This window comes from Haliotis rubra, unplaced genomic scaffold (genome assembly GCF_003918875.1).
Source record: "Haliotis rubra isolate DU_JTF1 unplaced genomic scaffold, ASM391887v1 Scf2648, whole genome shotgun sequence".
In the NCBI taxonomy this organism is placed as follows: Eukaryota; Metazoa; Mollusca; class Gastropoda; order Lepetellida; family Haliotidae; genus Haliotis; species Haliotis rubra.
The window spans coordinates 12847-18632 of NW_025766723.1; the positions used below are offsets into that span (position 1 = coordinate 12847).

The following is a 5786-nucleotide window of genomic DNA, read 5'->3' on the forward strand; positions in this document are numbered from 1 at the left end:
AATTCAGGGGGAGACTGAATAATGTCATATCAAGGCCGATTTATTGCGCCAGGCCTTTCTCAGGGTTGGTTCCAGGTGCCAATGGCCTTCATCAATCGGTCAATTGGTGCACTCCATGCATAGACGCCTATCTAATTTTGAATTCGTACTGACGTTTTTGTTTTGCTGCTGAGTATAGATGTAACGTCTCGCTCACTTCTCCCTCACAATGGTCGGAACATTCGTATTCCTAGCTCTACACCGAATCTGCATCACTTCCCGTTATTGCAGCTGCAGGTGCAGTTGCCAAACACATGCAAGAAAAAGCCACCTGCTTGATATCGGAGTTGCAATAAAGAAGTGGACTATCCATAGAACTTTTCCTTCATCTTTACAACTTCTAAAATGCCTATCAAAGAAAGGAAAAGCCAATTGTCCACCTGTGAAAACACTCGAACATTAAGCACATGTCAAGTAGTGTATTACATCGGTCATCAATACTTGTCATTGATACATTATATACGGAAATGACCTTCAATTATTGAAACTTTTTTAAGACTATGCTTGGGCTTTGAATGTTGTAATCTTGATTCAACAACTTCTGAACTGGAGTTGTTGGACGCTTTTTGAAATATTTAAATAGAATCTTTGAGTGTAGGAGTTATTATAAAACAATAAAATTGCCTCGTCTTCATGATAATCGTAGCGTGTTCTGTCTCAATGGTTGTACTCATCCCAAACCGATGCAAAGGCTCGTCAATTCTGTAACTGTCATCCACTGAAAATATAGAATATGTATTCTGGCTGTTTAATCCTTCATACATATGGTATGGAAAGTTAAAAGGAAAACTGCAAAGAGATGTGATGAGATCCAATGATCGCTTGATATATTTTCAAATATAAAATTATCATTTAATAAAAGTCTATTTAATGTAATGTTGAGCATGGTGCACATAAAACGACAGCAGTGAATGGTGAACACCTTCAAGCCACATGTCACTTCAGGCCGTTCCTTTATCTTATCTGCGTTAATTTAGGCTACGTCGCCAATCCTTTTCTTGCTGGTTGTTAGTCAGGCAACAGATTTCAGCCATGTTGTTTTTCTATCCATCTGCTTCCTTCCACTGTTGACCAGTGAAGCTGCTTCCATTGCAACCAATAACGACCTTTGCATCATTGGTAACAAAACGTATCATGCGGGCGAGACCATTAGCAATAACCCCCTGCCGGCCGTGCAAGTGTGGAGGGGGGAAATGCCATCTCTTGTATGATAGTGGACTGTGCCATGGTCATGTGTGTGGATCCCACCAGGAAGGATGGCCAGTGTTGCCAGTATTGTCCTAATGGTAAGAAATATAGAGTGTGTGTTCGTCAAGGACCTGTTTTCCATCATGTGTTCTTTGTGACATTACCAAGAACCTGCTTGATTGCCATACTCCTGTCCGTGGGTTAAATCGAAGTGACAGTCTCTAGATCCTGCTTGACTTCATCAATGAGCTGTGATGCAAGAGTGTATTACAAATAGTGTTGAATACTGAATCCTGATTTTACTGAATGTGGCCTCAAATGACACAAAAACATTGGTGCCAAGATTAATTTCGGTGATTATTTGTACTTCTCACACATGCTTTTAAAGATGTTAAAAAACGTTGAATTCAAAATTATCCAACATGGCGGTGATGTGTAAACAATCGAATCTGGACCATACCATACAGTAATCAATAGCATGAACACAAATCTATGTAACAATGTAACAGGGATATGCTGATATGTGCCAGCGAAGTCAGTGAGCCTGACCACCAGACCCCTTTTACGAAAAAGCATCGGTTGCTGAAGGTTGTAGTCCGTTATAACAGAAGCTCCATATATAATATTTGGAGTAACCTTGTCCACAAGATAGTTTGCTATATCCGTCAATTTACAGTTCACAGTTTATATAACAGTTACGCGACGCCATTTGAGACATCAGTGCCCAAACAGGGTTTTGTCATTCTCAACACAAAAGTAAACCTCGTCAACCTATCCTACCCCAAAACGGTAGGGCCTATTCCATGGTCTTGACCATGCATGTAGAGTCCAGAAAACCAATAATTATATGTCTGTGTTGATGTTGCAGGAAGGAACTGCAAGTACAACGATCACATCATCAAGGAGGGAGAAGTCTACAAACCCGACGCCAACACCGAGTGTAAATGCAACACGCAAATATTCGGTGTCAACGCCCTGAAGGCTGTGTGTGTCAAGTCGGCCTAGTCTGTCTCTAATACCTCAGAAATAAATCTTCTAAACTATACGCGAGTTGTCATTTCACATAATCAGTCATAATAATGTGTCTTCAGTATAGCAGTATTCCAGCTATATGACGGCTGGCTGAATATAAAAGAGGGTGGACCAGTCAATCCTGGGATATACACTTATGGGGTACCCTAGTGACTAAAGCCGATTACCCGAGTTTGATTCCCCACATGGGTACAATGTGCGAGGTCCATTCCAGGTGTCCCCTACAGTGATGTTGCTAGAATACTTCTATAAGAGGTGTAACGTCTGCTTCACTCCACTCCCTTTATGTTATTAAAACGTTCATTCATGGGAGCAGTATATGATACGAAAATACCAAACACAAAGCTTCACTCACCACTTTATATTACTAAACATTCATTCACACCCGACAATGTGGGATCAGTATGATACGACAATACCAAACACAAAGCGCAATGGATATCTTGTCCAAACAAGGAATACCGGGAACTCAGGGAGTATTCTGGCTATAAGACTGAGTTAGTGAGTTAGTTTGACGCCGCCTTAAATAGTATTCCCGTGACATCCCAGCGAGGTGAGATGATGCATGTCTCAGACGTTTATCGCTTGGTGAACTACACTCTTGGAAAGACTCTGGGGACTCTGATAATTGAATGGACGACTGTTATATCATGTACAATGATACATAATGTCCTATAGTTATATACTGCCCTATAGCTTGAACTGAAATTCTTGCGATCCTGAATCTGACGGTAAAGTTATCTGGCATAATTAGCAGCCACCTTCCCGACTCTTCGTCCAACTGAAATGGTTAGATATACTTCACACTAGATACTTACAATATTATGGTGAGGTGAAGTGAGGTGAAATTGGGTTTTACGTCACGCTGGAGAATATTTCGCTCATATGACGACGTGCGTGCGTTTGTATGTGTACGTGTGGCTGCTTGTACTAGCCCAGACTGAAGCTGGTTTTATAGTGCTAGCCCACTGAGATACCATGCCGCAGTGAAGCATGAATACCCAACTCAGACACATTATACTAACTCCGAGCCGACCAGTCCTTGTTGAACCCATTAATGCCGAGCGCCAGGCAGGGACCAACAAGTACCATATTTTAACGTCTTTGGTATGACGCGGTCGGGGATCGAACCCGCGACCTTCCGCACTCCGGGCGGACGCTCTAACCACTACACCACGGAGGCGGCCACCTTTATTGTTGTCAAATAGCGTGGTAATTAATACCGGAATTGTAATTGACCGGAACTGCGCACGTGTGATACTGATGTATTGGCGATAACGGTTACGCGGCGATACCTGTTCGGGAGCCAGTACGGAAAGAGGTAACCCTCAACTAGGTTGAGATGTATTCAGTTGTGTAAGCATGTGAAGTGGAATATCCCTTTAATGAATATGTCCCTTCGTCAGATGAATGGTAACCCCATTAACATGAATCTTGTATAAATAAGTGCCAGCAATATACGACGTACCCCCTGCTCCATAAAGTGTTACAAAAGCACACGGTAAATCACATCACTATATCTTCCAAACATACAATACGGTTAGTTAAGCAAATGTACAAATGTCGTATTACTGGCGTAATCGGTCTTTAATGAATCTGCTTCACATGTTCGCCATGTTTTGTCTTCCAGGCTTGAACTGCAAACACGGTGACGTCATCATCAAGATGGGCGAGTTGTACCATCCAGACAAAGCGACTGCGTGTCAGTGTAACTTCGGTAGCCCCTACCTCGGCTTCGGCAGCCTTGAATTAAAGGCAACTTGCACCTCAATCTGAATAAAAATATTTCTGTAGCAATTGGTTATGGTTTGTAGGAATGACTGATGAATTTCAATACTTATTCAACCATCCATGACAGATAGGTTGGCCTGGTGTCTGACTTTGAAAATTGATGTCTCGTTGTTCCTGGTGTTGCGCAAGGGATTTTAGTGTCCTTAGCAACGATAACGATCTACAGCAAAAATCTTTTTTCTAATTTTGCGAAACTAACATATTTTCGTGATAGATTCTTGTGTTTATGGCTGTCAAGTATGGGTTCTTAAACAATTTGAAACTATAGAAAAATACAAATAACTGCATGCAAAATATGCAAAATATTGGTCATAGTAACTGAATGTTTAATCTGCAACATTTTATAGTGTCATTTCGGCCCTCTGTGGCCCGGTGTTTGTATATCTGGACTAAATGTTTTATACCATGTAACACATGACACTGTAAGAAACTAATAAACTAACAGAAATTGTCCGCTTATATGGCGCTCATACCCAGACACATTGCCTGCTCAAGGCGCTACGTACATTACTATCCCCGGTCATGGGACACTATGATACTGTTTCAACTCCCTGGCCCATGCTGCCAGTTAGGAGCAATGAACTAAACACTCACATTGCCAGCACATCATCACGGGTGAACTGAAACAATGTGGATACAAGTATCTTGTCCAAGCATACTACGCAAACCAAGGTGCCTCCATCGGGGATCGAACCTTCAGCGAGTGGGTTATTCATGCTTCACTGCGGCATGGTATCTTACCAGCTTAAGTCTGGGCTAGTACAAGCAGCCGCACATCCACATACACACGCATGCACGTCGTCATATGAGCGAAATATTCTCAAGCACGACGTAAAACCCAATTTCACTTCACCTCACCCGAACCTTCAGCGTGATAGGTAGACGCCTTACCACCTTATTAGGCTCTACAGCTGGCTATAAAGACACCTACATATGCTGTATTAGGTCAATGTGGTCTATACCCTGTACTCGTACACAAAAATCAAATGCTTAAGTCTGGGCTAGTACAAGCAGCCGCACATCCACATACACACGCATGCACGTCGTCATATGAGCGAAATATTCTCAAGCACGAAGTAAAACCCAATTTCACTTCACCTCACCCGAACCTTCAGCGTGATAGGTAGACGCCTTACCACCTTATTAGGCTCCTACAGCTGGCTATAAAGACACCTACATATGATGTGTTAGGTCAATGTGGTCTATACCCCTGTAACTCGTACACAAAAATCAAATGGTAATAGGTCAGAGATTTTAAGGATGTTAGGAAGACTTATAATAGGTTTTTACTGTATGATAGTGACGGTAGTTCGAACTAGGTTTCAAAAGTTAAGAATGTTTTATGTACATAAAGATTTTGCTTGGGTGGTGAACCAAAGCAGTAGTAGATTCAGCTATTTCTGGCACAGTTGGCAGTCTAAGTAAACTTAGGCTCAGTATTATTCGTTACACTGCTTATACTGAGTTTAACAATCCCTAGTAGAAGGAGCATCGATCTACGCCATTAGGATACGATGACGTGGGTCAACCAAGTCATCGAGTCTGACCACCCACTCCCGTTAGTCTTCTCTTACGACAAGCGGGTTGCTGAAGACCAATTATAACCCGGGTCTTAGGCAAGGCTTCGACTGACTGACTGACTGACTGAGTTTGGTTTTACGCCGCTTTTAGCAATATTCCAGCAACATCACGGGGGACACCAGAAATGGGCTTCACACATTGTACCCATGTGGGGA

General features: G+C 42.3%; 1 long non-coding RNA gene across 1 annotated transcript; it reads left to right on the plus strand.

Moving 5' to 3' along the window:
- The first annotated feature begins 1225 nt into the window (after positions 1-1225).
- LOC124280310 lies at positions 1226-2270 on the plus strand. The gene is made up of 2 exons (XR_006899647.1): positions 1226-1325; positions 2096-2270. It is a non-coding gene; the product is annotated as an uncharacterized LOC124280310 (long non-coding RNA).
- The last annotated feature ends 3516 nt before the right edge of the window (positions 2271-5786 follow it).